Source organism: Gadus macrocephalus, chromosome 11 (assembly GCF_031168955.1).
Source record: "Gadus macrocephalus chromosome 11, ASM3116895v1".
NCBI classification, from domain to species: Eukaryota; Metazoa; Chordata; class Actinopteri; order Gadiformes; family Gadidae; genus Gadus; species Gadus macrocephalus.
The window spans coordinates 20,822,276-20,840,665 of NC_082392.1; the positions used below are offsets into that span (position 1 = coordinate 20,822,276).

General features: G+C 42.7%; 2 non-coding genes across 2 annotated transcripts; both read right to left on the bottom strand.

Moving 5' to 3' along the window:
- Positions 1-6,002: 6,002 nt before the first annotated feature.
- On the bottom strand, positions 6,003-6,101 carry LOC132468436 (small nucleolar RNA U13). The gene has a single exon (XR_009528229.1). It is a non-coding gene; the product is annotated as a small nucleolar RNA U13 (small nucleolar RNA).
- A 5,225-nt stretch (positions 6,102-11,326) lies between these two features.
- On the bottom strand, positions 11,327-11,425 carry LOC132468435 (small nucleolar RNA U13). Its single transcript, XR_009528228.1, has one exon. It is a non-coding gene; the product is annotated as a small nucleolar RNA U13 (small nucleolar RNA).
- Positions 11,426-18,390: the final 6,965 nt, after the last annotated feature.

Genomic DNA, 18,390 nt, shown 5'->3' on the forward strand with positions numbered 1-18,390 from the left:
GAGCAGCAGTGGGCCCCAGTGACACGGTCTGCAGGCCCGCCAGCATGTGGACACGCCCTGGCACCTGTCAACCACTGTCCCAGCTATGGGTAAATAGTGAGCAGATGGGGCTCTGCCATGGTAGGCCACCCATCTAGGAGAAGGTCACTCCGAACAAAAACCACAGGCGTTGCTCGCGCCTGGCTCCGCACCGTATACCACCTGAAGGTGTGCAGCAAGGGCGGACGAAGGCATTAAGCCTGAAACGGCCAGAGTAGGGCTGTGAGGAGCTGCGCCCCACAGTCTTTAATAATGCGCAATGTATAGCTTCCATGGAGACACAAGACATCGATAATCCTATACTTCCAGCGGCGGGAGTCCGCAGGAGCCACGCAGCGGACGGTGGTGCTGGTCCTCCTCCGGGGGGACACTATGACGACTGGACCCCAAACCCTCTCCAACGGGGAGGGAGGGTTCAGTCTGACCACAGCCCAATGTCCAATGCACTCTTGCGCTGTAGAAGGCCACTTATTATGGCAACCTACAACGCAAACACAGTGAGGGAAGAGGCGAGGTTGGAAGAACTAGCGCACTGTGCCGAGGATAGGGGAGTGGAGATCCTGGCAGTCCAGGAGCATAGGAGAGTACACACAGACCAGACAATTAACTATCGCAGAGTGGGGGGACGCACGTTCATCACCTCATCTGCATGGCGTAATGATGCCCAGGCAGCAACGGGTGGCGTGGGACTCATGGTGAGCCCCCGAGCACGAAAGGCCCTCCGTAGGGTGCACTCGCACACCAACAGGATCCTTAGTGCCGATTTCGAGGGGAACCCAGTAACAACGGTCATGAGTGTATACTCTCCCACCAACGTAGCACCGATCGAGGAAGTGGAAAAGTTCTACGATGACCTAAGAACAGCGATCCACCATGTGCCGGCTCACAACTTCCTCATAACCCTGGGGGACTTCAACGCGAGACTCGGACCGGAAGACGCACCGTTCACGTACCACACCAATACCAACCGCAATGGAGAACATCTAGCTGCCCTTCTTACGGAACATGAACTACTGGCCGCCAACACCTTGTTCCGTAAGAGAATGGGCAAGAGATGGACATTCCAGGACCGAGCCAGCAGTATGCGACGTCAGCTGGACTACATACTGGTAAGGAGGAAGTGGAGGAAGTCCATCCTAAATGCAGAGTCCTACAGCACGTTCGATTCTGTAGGCTCCGATCACCGTGTGGTCGCCACGAGGCTGCGCCTGAGCCTAAGGGTCCCCAAGAGCGCCCGAGAGCCCGGCCCGACTGGGAGGCCTTCGCGGGAAGCCCTGAACTCCAGGCCAAATACACAGCGGAGGTGAGAGCCCGCCTACATCTGGCCGAGGAAGGGGAGCCAACGGCCTACGAGCGGTTCCTATCCGCCAACGAAGAGGCAACCAGGAAATGGGTGCCAACAAAGGGGAGACATAGAGCCTCTCCTAGGTCCAAACACCCGGAGGTTGTGCGAGCGCGGACACTGGTGGAAGAGGCACGCAGAAGCTTTGAGAGAGAGGGGACCGCAGAGAGTCGGGAGGAGCTGAACAGCGCCAAACAGCAGCTGTTCAGCACCTACGACAGGATCAAAGGGGAAGAATTGATGGAGAAGGTGAAGAAGGTGGAGGCAGAACATGGCAAACAGAGATACAAGGAGTCATGGAAGGTCATAAACGAGATGAGTGGGCGCAAGAAGACGAGAGAGGGACAGCTAGCAGGCTGCAGCCCAGAGGAGAGAGTGACCTCCTGGTTCACCCACTTCCGGGATCTCCTAGGCACCCACCCAACAGTGGACGGAGCTGAGGAAGAGATACCTGCAGTCCTCACAAACCTCAACATTGACGATGGCCCCTTTACAGCTACGGAGTTTGCCACAGTGAAGTCCACCCTGAAGCAAGGAAAAAGTGCTGGGCCAGACGGTATCCCCCCAGAGGTCCCTAAACACTGCGATCTCGATAACATCATACTGGAGATCTGCAACCAGGCTCTGATAGAAAACATCAAACCCGATATATGGTCCCTCTCTAATATCATCCCGGTGCCCAAGTCTGGAGATCTGGCTAAGCCGGACAATTATCGTGGCATTAGCCTGACCTGTGTCATAGCGAAGATGTACAACCGCATGATACTAAACCGGATTAGGGACGCCATTGACCCACACCTGAGGGACAACCAAAATGGCTTCAGAAAGGGAAGGACCACCGTAGGCCAGATCCTGGCCTTAAGGAGAATCATTGAGGAAGTGAAGAGGAACAACTTGACAGCGGTGCTATGTTTCATTGACTTCAAAAAAGCATTTGACTCAATAAACAGAAGCATGATGCTGAAAATCCTTAAAGCTTACGGGGTCCCCCCGAATCTACTCCGGGCCACAGAGGCCATGTACAAGGGCACAAGAGCCAAGGTGGTAACCCCAGATGGCATCAGCGAGGAGTTCGACATCCTGGCAGGGGTGCAGCAGGGGGACACTCTTGCCCCCTTCCTCCTTATCATAGCCCTTGACTACGCGCTCAGGAAAGCCATCAATGGGCGGGAGCAGGAGCTGGGCTTCACAATCACACCAAGGAAGTCTAGAAGAAGCCCTGCTGTAGCCCTGGCAGACCTAGACTACGCAGATGACATCTGCCTGGTGTCTGACCGCGTGGAGCAGGCACAGGAACTCCTGAACAGAGTAGAGGTGGAATGTGCTAAGGTTGGCCTCAGACTGAACATAAAGAAGACTAAGGTAATCACCTATAACATCTGCACAGACCATCTGCCGATTACAACATCAGAAGGCAGCTCTTTGCAAGAGGTCAATGACTTCAAATACCTGGGTTCCTGGGTAAACTCCACAGAACAAGACCTTAAGATCAGGAAGGCAATGGCGTGGAGGGCCCTGAATGTTATGTCAAGCGTGTGGCGCTCAAATCTCCCCCGTCGCATAAAGCTGAGCCTATTTCATGCCACTGTGGAGTCCGTCCTCCTGTATGGCTGCGAAAGCTGGACCCTGACGCCCACCCTGCAGAAGTCCTTGGATGGGTGCTACACCAGGATGCTACGAGCAGTGCTGAATGTAGACCAGAATGCCCACATTACCAACAAGGATCTGTACGGGCGGCTGCCGAGGCTCAACCAGAAGGTAGCATCCAGGAGGATGAAGCTGGCCGGCCACTGCCACAGACATCGGGAGCTCCCGGCCAGCAGGCTGGTCCTGTGGGAACCAACGCGCGGGCATCGATCGCGAGGACGTTCGCGCTAACGTACGTGGACGTGCTTAAGAAAGATGCGGGAGCTGAAAGTTCTTCGGAGCTGGCCGGGTGTATGGAGAACCGAGAGGATTGGAGACTCCGATGGAAGCTCGTCTGAGGACGACCGAGAGAGAATTTGCATTTACTGATAACTGTGATGTCAAATGCATATACTTGGCTTTACAGAGGTACAAAGTAAAGTTACTTAAAGGATACAAGCCTTAGAATTGTACATTTTCGCCCCTATTCCACTTGTATTGTTTACAGACAATCCTTATGCACACGATAGGGAAGGCTATGTGTGACGCCAGACGCCGTCGTGAATCAGACCAATCAGGGCCGACTAAATACACGCCCTCCTTACAAGACACGCCTCCTCAAAATACACGCCCCCGTCTTGCAGGACGCAGACGGGCCCTACTCCGTAATTCGAGTAGGGTCCGACTGCGTCCTGCAAGACGGGGGCGTGTATTTTGAGGAGGCGTTTTGTGTACCTATGGTGTGGCAGGCTGTGTAGCTGTATGGCAAAGATAACTACGTTTTGTAGGTTTTGACAAAAACGGAACAGCTTCGTAACAGAAGAGTTAACGATGTTGTTGCTCAACAAGACAACTGCTGGAGCTCCAATAAAGTTGCTTACAAATAAACTCCAACATCAGAGTAAGGAAGGACGGGGGAAACTTCAGTGGAAATCCCATTGTCATTGTGACACCGTACTCGACAATACAAGGAAAAATATTTCGCTATTTTTTACCCGTCTCTGTGCTACGTTGGAAAATTACTCCCCGATTTCAGTAGGAAATCACAATCCTACGTATTACGTCATCACGCTGAGATTGGTCAGTCACAATCCTACGTATTACGTCATCATGCTGAGATTGGTCAGTCGTAGTATAGGCGTGTATTTCACACGAGGGGCGTGTCTTTGTACACGGGGCGTGTCTTGGCAGGAGGACGCAGGACGCAGTCAGACCCTATTGCAATAATTCAGGCAATTTCAAGTGTGGATCAGAAGGTTTGAGGCACACTTCGTAACAAGATGGCTGCGCCTGTCACAAACAACCTGTGAACAAACCTCTCATCAAATGCATGACATTTGAAACAATCATAAAACAACCACTGGGTGGTGACATTATGTGTGATTTTATTGACAGTATGAATAATGGTCACAGCAATACGTTTTATAGCGACTTTAATGTTTAAACAGCACTGATTTCATTAACTCACCATGGAATAATACATTTAGAGGATTTCCTTCCAAATAAACTTCATCTGCTATTTGAGAGCAGAGAAAGTGAAAAGTGCTCTGTAAATCATTGGATTAGTTACATTAAATAATACACAGTGTGTGCAAAAACTAATGATCAGAAGATGCAATACATCGTTAGGAGACTGCATGTAGGCCTACTGACATTCATTTGGTGATGAGGGTTTCAAGTTAATTGAGGAGGTCAAGACCAGGGCTCAGGAAACACATTTTGTGAATATGAATTTTCAAAATTGTACAATTAAGCCTATATAATGGTGATGTTTCTTACTTTTTTTTAATAATAATGTAGTTACACATTAGAAGAATGAAGTAATATTCCAAAAACATTATATAACTTGTATTTATGTTTAAGCTTTGTGATCTGGTGCAAAATATTTGGATGAAAAGTTATCACAGCCACCCTTAAGGTTAGACATTCTGATGTTTGACCCCAAATATTTTTTTTATAAAAACTTCCTTCAAGTAGTGAAAATCTAGATACATATTCCTTCATCAGCAGAATTTTTTAGGACCCGCATTGATTTAGCATCCTTGATTATTACTTTGTCACATTACGTATGTTAGGACGTTTCAAGTCCGGATCAAAAGGTTTGAGGCACACATCGTAACAAGATGGCTGCGCCTGTCACAGACTTCCTGTGAATGAACCATTTATCATTTGCATGAAACATGGAAAGTTCAAGACCTTCAACTGAGTGAGGTGACAGTTTGTATGAATTACTGACACTGTACATACCACCTTCGGAATAATAATTAAAAAAAAAAGTAGCCTATGCTTCAGGAGAGATGCACTATGGGACAAAATTCAGCAAAACTTGAAATAAAAAAAACGGATTTTCCCATTCTTAATAATGCATTGGATAGGCCTGTATGTTACTTCCTACGTTTCAACTAATCTCTATTCCGAATTTCCATTGAGCCTGAACATAGATCCATTAATTATTAGAGACAGCACCAGCTAGAGACAGCGCAAACGTATGTGAACAAATCTTTCAGCGTCTTCATGAAGCTTAGGAAAGATCAATGTGTTTGATGAGAGCTTGCTACCAGTATTTATTTATCATAGTGACTTCATTTAGGTGATCAGGGTTTGGTTAAGACCAGGGCTCAGGAAACACATGCGATTTCATTTATGAATAATGAATAAAATGTTGCAAATATGGTATAGAAATGTTTCTCAAATGTTTCATCTGGAATAATGAAGTTACAAATCAGAAGAATCAATATTATAAATATAAAACACTGCACTTTTTTATGTTGCAAAAAATGTAGCATAGAAGCCATTTGATTAACATCAAATCATTGATTTAAGAAATAATTTCTTTTTAGTAATGAAAATCTAGAAGCAGGTAGGCCTATGCAAATTAACATGTATGTCCGTCAGAGGGATGTGTTAGAACTTGTCACATGTTATTATATAACAGAAAAGAATAAGCAGGACTAACACAACTTGCCAACATCTGGCGGAGAAGATCTCAAGTCAGGATCAGAAAGTCTGAGGCACCAGTCGTAACAAGTTGGCTGCGCCTTTCACGGAAAGCCGTGAACAAACCTTTCATCAATTGCATGAAACTTGGAAAGATCATAGGACCGAGCAGGGCGCGTTGACAATCTATATGATTTGACTCACTGTGTGAGTAATGGTCTCATCAATACCTTTCTTTTGGCGAGTTGCACGTTTCAGCTGCACTTTTCTTCATTAACACACCACCGATCAAGACATTGAGATGTTGTTTTTAATTAAAAAAAAACTGCAACCACCAATGGTCAGATGATGCAACACATCGTAGCAACTTAGGAGACTGATTAATTTGTTGAGAGCTACCAGTATGACTGTACAGACATTCATTTGGTGAATAGGGTTCCACGTTAATTGAGGAGGACAAGACCAGGGCTCAGGAAACACATTTTGTGAATATGAATTTTCAAAATGTTACAATTATATTATAGCGATGTTTCTTACTTTTTTTTTAATAATGAAGGTACACTTTAAAAGAATAAAGTAATATTCCAAAAACATTATATAACTTGTATTTATGCTTAAAGGTTGGGTACGGAATTTGCTTTTTTGGCCATTTTTGCAAAATTACTTGAAATCCTTATCATAACCCGCTTACAGCCACTGAGTTAGAAGTACTGACATGAAAATTAAACAAGTCAATCATCTGTGGAACGGGCAGGGCTCGAAAAACTCCAGCCAATCATTTGGATTGCCACCTCGTTGCATTGGACAGTAAGTACGTCAATCAAACGGTCGTACTGCACTCCCCCTCCCCCGCGCCCCGCGCGCGACCCCTTCGTGCAGTACTCGTGACCCAGAGCTCGTGACCCAGAGCAAGCTCCTGTTTGTTGTTATCCTGCGGTAGCTACTGGAACTAGTTAATCCACATTTGGACCTAGCAGTAGAAGACAATTTCCATGGCAGACAAGACGCCACCATCCCCACCACCACCACCACCACCAGCAAAGAGAAGGAAAACTCTTTTTCAGAGAGTAATTGATAATAAAAACGCTGAAAGAGAAAAACTGAAATCAAGAATAATCCTAGGCGCTGCTTTCGAACGTTGGCGGCAACTGAAGGACGAGAAGGGTCTAAAAACCGATGCTTGTGTGGCGGTTGACATAGTTTCAAAGTTTATACCGTTTATACTCGGTAATACCGGTGTTGAGACGAGTGTATTACTCGTTGTGAAAATGTCCACACCGCAGCAACCCTAGTGAAAACCAGGACTTCCAATACAATTATATGAAACAAACATACATTTTCTAAAAATAGTAATGATTTATGTGACCGTTTAATGTTTATAACATCTGGTGCAACCACGGACGTAATTTGGGGGGGGGGACACAGGGGACATGTCCCCTGCGCTTTTTCAAAAGGCCGTTCTGGTCCCCTGCAGTTTTTACCGTCCGGAAACCATGTTACGCTATGGTAAACAGAGACTCGTCAGGCACTAGGACCAAGCGGAAACGGCCGCTCGAGCTGAAGCCAGTTTGCTTTCGTTTAGACCTGCTGGAAGCTTCATGTAGCTGAGAAGCCGCAAATATACTAACTGAGGCTGGTGGATCTGTTAACCTCGCCACTGTGTGAAAGAAACAAAGAGATAACAAATACAGTGTTATCAGACAAACCGTGTAATTACAAATATACACCCTTTCACACCTTAATTGCCACGATCATCCTGTAAGGCTTAACAAGACGAGAAACTACTATAACTGCCTAAAATGACAGTGGTTCTGTGTTACATTCATTTTAAATAAATTTGATCACTTGACTACTTACACTGAATTATGGACATTTTATTCAATTTCTCCCCACCTGTGATATTCCTGCCAGTTTGACCTGCCCACCACTGGGTAGTGCTATGTAAATGAGGTCTGTTTACCATATATTCCAAAAATAAGTGTAAAATTGGTGCTGCTGAGATGGAGTGAAGTTGACTAACAAGGTGAAACACAGAATTGGGTGATAATGTTGTGCTACATGCTTTACAACCAGACAAACCAAAAAAGGGAACAGTAAACTTAAAAGTAGCAACAGAAAACTAGAAGAACTACTAGAAAACACAGTGAACTGAAGAGGTTTATAAAAAATATTTGTGTCCCCCCCACCTCTGAAATCAAAGTTTCGTCACTGGGTGCAACCATAGCCGCGAGAACGTATTCTCAGCAGGGGGTGCTGGAAAAAAAAAACTCAGCCTGCACTAGACTCGCAACTCGTTACATTGATAAAAAAAGATATATAGCAGCGCAGCTCAATTACACCAGTGCATGCGCGCACAGTTGAAAATCGATCGTTGTGTTCACTTTCTTCACACCATGGTTCACTTCCAGCTGCTCACAGAACAAGTTTAGCGCATCACCGCTACCCTCACACTTTTTCATATAACCTTTTTTCAGCACTAGGTCATATGAGCATTAAATAAATGCTGCGTCTCAAAATGCCTTGGACAGCAGCGAGGATGACTCGCTTTGCCACGGGCCGAAACAGTTCGGAGCGACCACAGCCAGAGCGAACACAGCGGGGCAGAGGAGTGTCAGGAATAGTCTTTGGTGTAGGCCTACACATCAGTACGGCCTATTTGCACTACCGTTTAGTGGCAATGCAGTGTTTTATTCTATGCCTTTTTATTTTCGTATATTATTTCAATGAATACAATTTATTTATTCATAAAAACAAGATCTGGTCTTCAAATCTTTTTTCCAAATATAGGTCGTCTTACAATGGGGTTTGTGTTTATATTCGGACCAATACGGTACAGCGGGCGCTCACATGACGTTAAGCATTTCCTGGTGCATAATGTGACGCTTCAGAACCTAAAATCCCGTTTCTCCCCGTTGACACGACACCACATAACCGGCGTTTTCAGAAATCTCCACTTTGGCCGGAGTTTTTAGAAATTATCGTTTTCTGTGATAAGACAGGGCCTCGGACAGGGGGTGTTGCAGCACCCCCAGCACCCCTACTTCCCGCGGTACTGGGTGCAATTTACAGCTGAATGTAGTGCCATGTTGTTAAACGAAAACCTACGCTAGCCTGGCTCGCTCTCGCGCATCTCTGTTCGCGCTCGTGCATGATTGCGCGTCCAGGTACTTGGAATGGGTGGAGTCAGAGTCAGCGTTGAAGGAGAGGGGGTAGGACCATTTGAGTTGTGTATTTTCAAAATCTGCTGGCGTTTCGCAAATCGCATACCAAGGTTAGACATTCTGATGTTTGACCCCAAATATTTTTTTTTAGAAAAACTTCCTTCAAGTAGTGAAAATCTAGATACATATTCCTTCACCAGCAGAATTTTTTAGGACCCGCATTGATTTAGCATCCTTGATTATTACTTTGTCACATTACGTATGTTAGGACGTTTCAAGTCCGGATCAGAAGGTTTGAGGCACACATCGTAACAAGATGGCTGCGCCTGTCACAGACTTCCTGTGAATGAACCTTTTATCATTTGCATGAAACATGGAAAGTTCAAGTAGTGATGGCAGTGTGACACTGAAGCTTCGATACGTGCTTCAAACCAACTCCCAAGAAGCACTGCTTCGAAGCTTGCTTCAGAGCAAAAAAAAACACGTGACATGTGACGTCCGAAGCAGCAACTGGTTCGTTGCCTGAATGAATCACTTGACTGGTCCGCGGCTCGGTGGAGAAGCTTTGAGCAAAAAAAAAGAAACCGACTCAATCCATAAGGCAGCCTACCTCAATACAAATCTTTCAGTGTCTAACCCCATCTCACATAATCACCCCCTAGAGTTACTCAAGCACACCCAACCAACCTTGTCCGAAGCCAGCTGGTCACCGCCTAATTATTTAATGAAAAAAGAAAACACAATCGATGCTACAATCGTTTACGGGAGTTGTGCATAGTACGATATGTATGTAATAGATCAACGTAAGGTATCGATTAGAGTAGACTAGGGGATAACACACTGACTGTGGAGTGCTGGTCCCGGGTTCGAATCCCATTCGGGGGATAGTTTTTATATGCTGTTTCAATTATAACCTAGCCTACATCAGTTAGCCTATCTGGACAGAAGGCTAGGCATATCCCTTTAAGAACAATTCAGACATCTGTATTTAGATCAATCTTTATTCGTGAAAAGATCATGCTATTAAGTAGGCTATTGGGGTTTGTGTGTTTGTGCGTCAAATCGTTTTCAAAGCAGGGATACGTTGAATCCACTGCAGCCTCGAACTTCGCCAGCAGAGGTCACTGTCACTGAAGCTTCGAGTAATGAACCCATTTTCGAAACATTTGGCTCAACTGGTTCGATGCTTCATAAAAGCTTAATTTGCCCATCACTAAGTTCAAGACCTTCAACTGAGTGAGGTGACAGTTTGTATGAATTACTGACACTGTACATAATGGTCACAGCAAAAAATTCATTAAGGATTTCCTTCGGAATAATAATAAAAAAAATGTCGGCTATGCTTCAGGAGAGATGCACTATGGGACAAAATTCAGCAAAACTTGAAATAAAAAAAACGGATTTTCCCATTCTTAATAATGCATTGGATAGGCCTGTATGTTTCTTCCTACGTTTCAACTAATCTCTATTCCGAATTTCCATTGAGCCTGAACATAGATCCATTAATTATTCCTGAAATTTCAGATGACTTTTCATCATTAAAGATAGCCCATTATAGCTTTCTTTACACCAATATGTTATAAACGTGTGCCAGGAAATGCACTGCAACAATACAGTGTTAGCCTTTGTTTCGGAAAAACTGCAACCAGTCATGATCAGAAGATTCAAGGCAACTCATCGTAGCGACAGCGCAAACGTATGTGAACAAATCTTTCAGCGTCTTCATGAAGCTTAGGAAAGATCAATGTATTTGTTGAGAGCATGCTACCAGTATTAATTTAGTATAGTGACTTCATTTAGGTGATCAGGGTTTGGTTAAGACCAGGGCTCAGGAAACAAATGCGATTTCATATATGAATAATGAATAAAATGTTGCAATTATGGTATAGAAATGTTTCTCAAATGTTTCATCTGGAATAATGAAGTTACATATCAGAAGAATTCAGTATTATAAATATAAAACACTGCACATTTTATTTTAGCTTTGTGATGTGTTGCAAAAAATGTAGCATAGAAGCCATTTGATCAACATCAAATCATTGATTTAAGAAATAATTTCTTTTTATTGATGAAAATCTAGAAGCAGGTAGGCCTATGCAAATTAACATGTATGGCCGTCAAAGGGATGTGTTAGAACTTGTCACATGTTATTATATAATATAAAAGAATAAGCAGGACTAACATAATTTGCCAACATCTGGCAGAGAAGATCTCATGACAGGATCAGAAAGTCTGAGGCACCAGTCGTAACAAGTTGGCTGCGCCTGTCACGGAAAGCCGTGAACAAACCTTTCATCATTTGCATGAAACTTGGAAAGATCATAGGACCGAGCAGGGCGCGTTGACAATCTATATGATTTGACTCACTGTGTGAGTAACGGTCTCATCAATACCTTTCTTTTGGCGAGTTGCACGTTTCAGCTGCACTTTTCTTCATTAACACACCACCGATCAAGACATTGAGATGTTGTTTTTGATTAAAAAAAACTCCAACCACCAAAGGTCAGATGATGCAACACATCGTAGCAACTTAGGAGACTGATTAATTTGTTGAGAGCTACCAGTATGACTGTACAGACATTCATTTGGTGAATAGGGTTCCACGTTAATTGAGGAGGACAAGACCAGGGCTCAGGAAACACATTTTGTGAATATGAATTTTCAAATTGTTACAATTATATTATATTATTTTTAATAATGAAGTTACACATTAAAAGAATAAAGTAATATTCCAAAAACATTATATAACTTGTATTTATGTTTAAGCTTTGTGATCTGGTGCAAAATATTTCGATGAAAAGTTATCACAACCACCCTTAAATAAGGTTAGACATTCTGATGTTTGACACAAAATATTTTCTTTATGAAAACTTCCTTCAAGTAATGAAAATCTAGATACATATTCCTTCATCAGCAGAATTTTTTAGGACCCGCATTGATTTAGCATCCGTGATTATTACTTTGTCACATTACGTATGTTAGGACGTATCAAGTCCGGATCAGAAAGTTTGAGGCACACATCGTAACAGGGGTGGACTGGGACCAAAATTCAGCCCTGGCATTTTCTGTCCAGACCAGCCCACTACATTATCAGCAGACACTACATATAAGTCCACAAATCTCGCCGCATCTCCTCTCATGTATACTACAAAGGAGAGTCATATTCCTTGATAGCAGTTAACAAATAAAGCACACATAAAACTATGAACTCAAGGACTAAAATTGACAGCTATAGCAATCAATCAATCAATCATTCTTTATTAATTATAGTGTCAAATCACAACAGAAGTTATGTCATGTCAGAGAGTGGCGGCAGAAAGTGGAGGCAGAGAGAGAGCAAGTCCTCGAACATGGACGGAGGGGGAACAACTCCTCAGGCTCTCACATGTCAAGTGGTCAACCTGAGAGGGAAATGGATACATTATTAAGTCTCTAATCATCACAAATTAAGTATGATTTCATAAAACATAAAAAATGATAAACTCACCAGACTAGAGGAGACTCAACAGCAAAAACTTTGGTGCAGTGAATGCAGAGAGTGGAGTCAGAGAGAGAGCAAGTCCTCGAACATGGACGGAGGGGGAACAACTCCTCAGGCTCTCACATGTCAAGTGGTCAACCTGAGAGGGACATGGATACATTATTAATTCTGAAAAGTAAAGAAAATGTTTTCCTCTGTCCTGCACCTAGAGTTGGAAACGTTTTGGATGTGCGTTTCTTTTAATACTTTTTTTTTTAAATATTATAATTATGAAGTATGAATTTATCTAACATTCAAAAATACATGATAAACTTACCAAATTCTAACAGTGGTCTCAAATGAGAGGACAAGTCAACATATAGAACAGAGGGAGAACGACTCCTCAAATATATCAGAACAACCTGTAATGGAGAATAATTGATAATTTAGTGTACATGATCACGCCATTAAGGATCAACACATAAGCACAATAAAACTTCTAAAAGCATCATTAAGATGACAAATAATTAATTACTACATCCATAATGTGTGATGTGTGATAATAACAATAATATTAAATATTTCTCGCCTTATCAGTGGAGCTCTCGTAGGGTTTCAAGGGGTTTCTTTACCGGCGTTGCTATGGTTACCGGTCTCGCAACGGTTTATTCAATACTTCAGTCTATATTTAAGCAATAGATCACGCCAGGCTGTGGTATGTGCTCATTATACCACTGTTAAGGGGCGTTGTCCGGCCCCGACGCGCAGCGGAGGGCCGGCGACCCCCTTCACAGTGGTATAATGAGCACATGTCACTGACTGAAGTGATCTATTGCTTTTATACAACGGTTACTGTTATGGCGAAACGAAAGTCATAGACACACTACATTTAAAAAGAAACCAAGAAAGTCAAAGTAGCCGTTTTATTAAAGACTACCAAAAAGTAGTCCCTCCTGGCTGCCGCTATGCATCGACGGTTGCTATGCAACACACTTTAGCGTCCCTCCGAGAGAAGGCTCCGATAGAGCGGTTCGCCGGCAATTTATCCTATGGAGCAGTTCACTCGCCGATTTTAGACTTCAGTGAACTGTGCTATTGCTTTTATACAACTGTTAAAATTATGGCAAAATGACTTCACACACACACACTAGTAAAAATACGGTTGTATTCTTTGACACTTTCCACTTCAAGGCGCGGAGTGATACTTTCACAAAATGATTGGGCGTCATGGCAGTTATGTATACGCTCATTATACAACAGGTAGGAACCAATCAGATCGCTGGATTCAGGCCCCCCGTTGTATAATTAAGCAATAGATCACGCCAGGCTGTGGTATGTGCTCATTATACCACTGTTAAGGGGCGTTGTCCGGCCCTGACGCGCAGCGGAGGGCCGGCGACCCCCTTCACAGTGGTATAATGAGCACATGCCACTGACTGAAGTGATCTATTGCTTTTATACAACGGTTACTGTTATGGCGAAACGAAAGTCATAGACACACTACATTTAAAAATAAACCAAGAAAGTCAAAGTAGCCGTTTTATTAAAGACTACCAAAAAGTAGTCCCTCCTGGCTGCCTTCAAAATGCATGACGGTCGCTATGCAACACACTTTAGCGTCCCTCCGAGAGTATGGAGTCAGTTTCCTGCCATAATTCAAACCTGAAAAAAAAAGTTTCAAAGGCTTGTAAGTCTGGGTTTGAAAACTCAACACCTTGTAATAAAGGTTTTGCAACACTGAAAAAAGAGATTATAACCTGAAAAAAAATATAACTAAAATTCAAACATCTGGAAACATGATTTTGTGTTCTATTTTATCTTCTTCATCATTTTCACCAACACATTTTCAAAGTTCAAACAATTTCACCAGCGCATTTGCAGAGTTTCAAATCTGGCACTGTTCTAACAGTGTATTTCATTGTTGCCCGGTTTTGAAACCTTGTAAATGGGATTCTGCAAACAGGTGTTCATACATTGAGAAATACGTTTTGAAAGGTTGAATATTTAGTTTTAAAAACTTGTAAAGGTGTACGTTTACGACATTACAACGTATTTTTTCAGAACTGACTTTTCAGCACTGACTTTTCAGAGATTTGACCACACAGGCGCAAGCTTTGAGTCACGTGAATATTGGCAGTGTTCTGACGCCACTCGTTTTGAAACTCCTGACAGTCGAATCTGAAAACGTTCCTGGGGGCGGGACCATTTAGCTCTAAACCTATTGGTTGCTCTCGGCTGACGTACATTTCCATCACATGTGCCGTTCACTGGGCTGTGCGTGATTGACAGTGCTCTGCCGATGACACAAATAACAAGCGACTTTCACGGTTGATTTTGATTTCCATTTTCTGGAACCATGGCTGTTTCCCAAAGTGAAGGCTGCAGCCTTACTAGGACGCGTCCTTGCTAGTCGCGTCCTATGGATATGAGACTCTGGTTCCAGAAAATGGAAATCAAAATCAACCGCGAAATCAACCCGTTGTTATTCGTGTCATCGGCAGAGCACTGTCAATCACGAACAGCCCGGTGAACGGCACATGTGATTGGAATGTACGTCAGCCGAGAGCAACCAATAGGTTTAGAGCTAAATGGTCCCGCCCCCAGGAACGTTTTCAGATTCGACTGTCAGGAGTTTCAAAACGAGTGGCGTCAGAACACTGCCAATATTCACGTGACTCAAAGCTTGCGCTCAAATCTCTGAACAGTCAGTGCTGAAAAGTCAGTTCTGAAAAAATACGTTGCAATGTCGTAAACATACACCTTTACAAGTTTTTAAAACTAAATATTCAACCTTTCAAAACGTATTTCTCAATGTATGAACACCTGTTTGCAGAATCCCATTTACAAGGTTTCAAAACCGGGCAACAATGAAATACACCGTTAGAACAGTGCCAGATTTGAAACTCTGCAAATGCGCTGGTGAAATTGTTTGAACTTTGAAAATGTGTTGGTGAAAATGATGAAGAAGATAAAATAGAACACAAAATCATGTTTACAGATGTTTGAATTTTATTTATATTTTTTTTCAGGTTATAATCTCTTTTTTCAGTGTTGCAAAACCTTTTTTACAAGGTGTTGAGTTTTCAAACCCAGACTTACAAGCCTTTGAAACTTTTTTTTTCAGGTTTGAATTATGGCAGGAAACTGACTCCATACGAGAGAAGGCTCCGATAGAGCGGTTCGCCGGCAATTTATCCTATGGAGCAGTTCACTCGCCGTGTGCCTAAGCTTTCGTTAGTCTCTCCATCGCCTTGCTCACTCCCGGAGTAACAACATTTACACCCTCTCCATCATCCAACATATGTTTTACTTTGTAACTGTTTCTACTTCCAGGCGCGGAGTGATATGCAAACTTTCACAAAATGATCGGGCGTCATAGCAGTTGTGTATACGCTCATTATACAACAGTTGGGAACCAATCAGATCGCTGGATTTGGGTCCCTGAAGCTGGCGCTAGCTTCAGGGAGTATTGTTAGTTAAGAGTATTGTTCATTAATTTGACAGCCCTAATAATAACCCATATTATCCCAATTCGGCATATTTAAACAAAATCAACCACCACAACAGTCACTCACAGCCCTGCAACTCTGGGCTAATATGTTGTCACAAGTATGCAGTTAATTAGGTCACATCATCACATTCAATGTAAAAACGTTTTCTATTTAGTTTTGGATAACGTTACTTACCATATATGCCTCCACTCGCTCGTCTTCCAGCAGCACATGCTGGGGTGGTGACCCCGGCACCAAATAGGTCTGTCAATTTAGAACATTTAGCAGCTTCCACCTCCAGAGACTTCAGCTTCTTAAGTCGCATTTTTTCAGCGCCTCCCGGGCGTTTCTTACGGTTTTCCATTTTCAGCTCCGTCCCACGACTCCGGCCCATGCCATGACAGGTCCCAGCGTCCGCCCAGGGAGGGCGGGACCTCATCGCATGGGCCGGAGGTCCCGCCCACGTTTTATTTTTATTTTTTTAAATAAAAAAAAATGCATAGCGGACCGGAACGGCCCATATTTGGTCAATGGCCAACCGGGACGATGCCCGGTATGCCAGATGGCCAGTGCACCCCTGCATCGTAACAAGATGGCTACGCATGTCACAGACACAGTCCTGTGAATGAACCATTCATCATATGCATGAAACATGGAAAAATCACAAACTGCAACTGAGTGAGGTGACAGTTTGTATGAGTTACTGACACTGTACATAATGGTCACAGCAAAAAAAATTAATTTAGGATTTCCTTCGGAATAATAATAAAAAAAAGTATGCTTCAGGAGAGATGCACTATGGGACAAAATTCAGCAATACTTGAAATAAAAAAAGTTATTTTCCCATTCTTAATAATGCATTGGATAGGCCTGTATGTTTCTTCCTACGTTTCAAATTTCCATTCTGCCTGAACATAGATCCATTAATTATTCCAAAAATTTCAGATGACATTTCCTCATTAAAGATAGCCCATATAGCTTTCTTAACACCAATATGTTATAAATGTGTGCAAGGAAATGCACTGCAACAATACAGTGTTAGCCTATGTTTTGGAAAAACTGCAACCAGTCATGATCAGAAGATTCAAGGCAACTCATCGTAGAGACAGCGCAAACGTATGTGAACAAATCTTTCAGCGTCTTCATGAAGCTTAGGAAAGATCAATGTGTTTGTTGAGAGCTTGCTACCAGTATTAATTTATTATAGTGACTTCATTTAGGTGATCAGGGTTTGGTTAAGACCAGGGCTCAGGAAACACATGAATAAAATGTTGCAAATATGGTATAGAAATGTTTCTCAAATGTTTCATCTGGAATAATGAAGTTACAAATCAGAAGAATTCAGTATTATAAATATAAAACACTGCACATTTTATTTTAGCTTTGTTATGTTGCAAAAAATGTAGCATAGAAGCCATTTGATTAACATCAAATCATTGATTTAAGAAATAATTTCTTTTTAGTAATGAAAATCTAGAAGCAGGTAGGCCTATGCAAATTAACATGTATGTCCGTCAGAGGGATGCGTTAGAACTTGTCACATGTTATTATATAACAGAAAAGAATAAGCAGGACTAACACAATTTGCCAACATTTGGCAGAGAAGATCTCAAGTCAGGATCAGAAAGTCTGAGGCACCAGTCATAACAAGTTGGCTGCGCCTTTCATGGAAAGCCGTGAACAAACCCTTCATCATTTGCATGAAACTTGGAAAGATCATAGGACCGAGCAGGGCGCGTTAACAATCTATATGATTTGACTCACTGTGTGAGTAACGGTCTCATCAATACCTTTCTTTTGGCGAGTTGCACGTTTCAGCTGCACTTTTCTTCATTAACACACCACCGATCAAGACATTGAGATGTTGTTTTTGATAAAAAAAAACTGCAACCACCAATGGTCAGATGATGCAACACATCGTAGCAACTTAGGAGACTGATTAATTTGTTGAGAGCTACCAGTATGACTGTACAGACATTCATTTGGTGAATAGGGTTCCACGTTAATTGAGGAGGACAAGACCAGGGCTCAGGAAACACATTTTGTGAATATGAATTTTCAAAATGTTACAATTATATTATGGCGATGTTTCTTACTTTTTTTTTTAATAATGAAGTTACACATTAAAAGAATAAAATAATATTCCAAAAACATTATATAACTTGTATTTATGTTTAAGCTTTGTGATCTGGTGCAAAATATTTGGATGAAAAGTTATCACAGCCACCCTTAAGGTTAGACATTCTGATGTTTGACCCCAAATATTTTTTTTATAAAAACTTCCTTCAAGTAGTGAAAATCTAGATACATATTCCTTCAACAGCAGAATTTTTT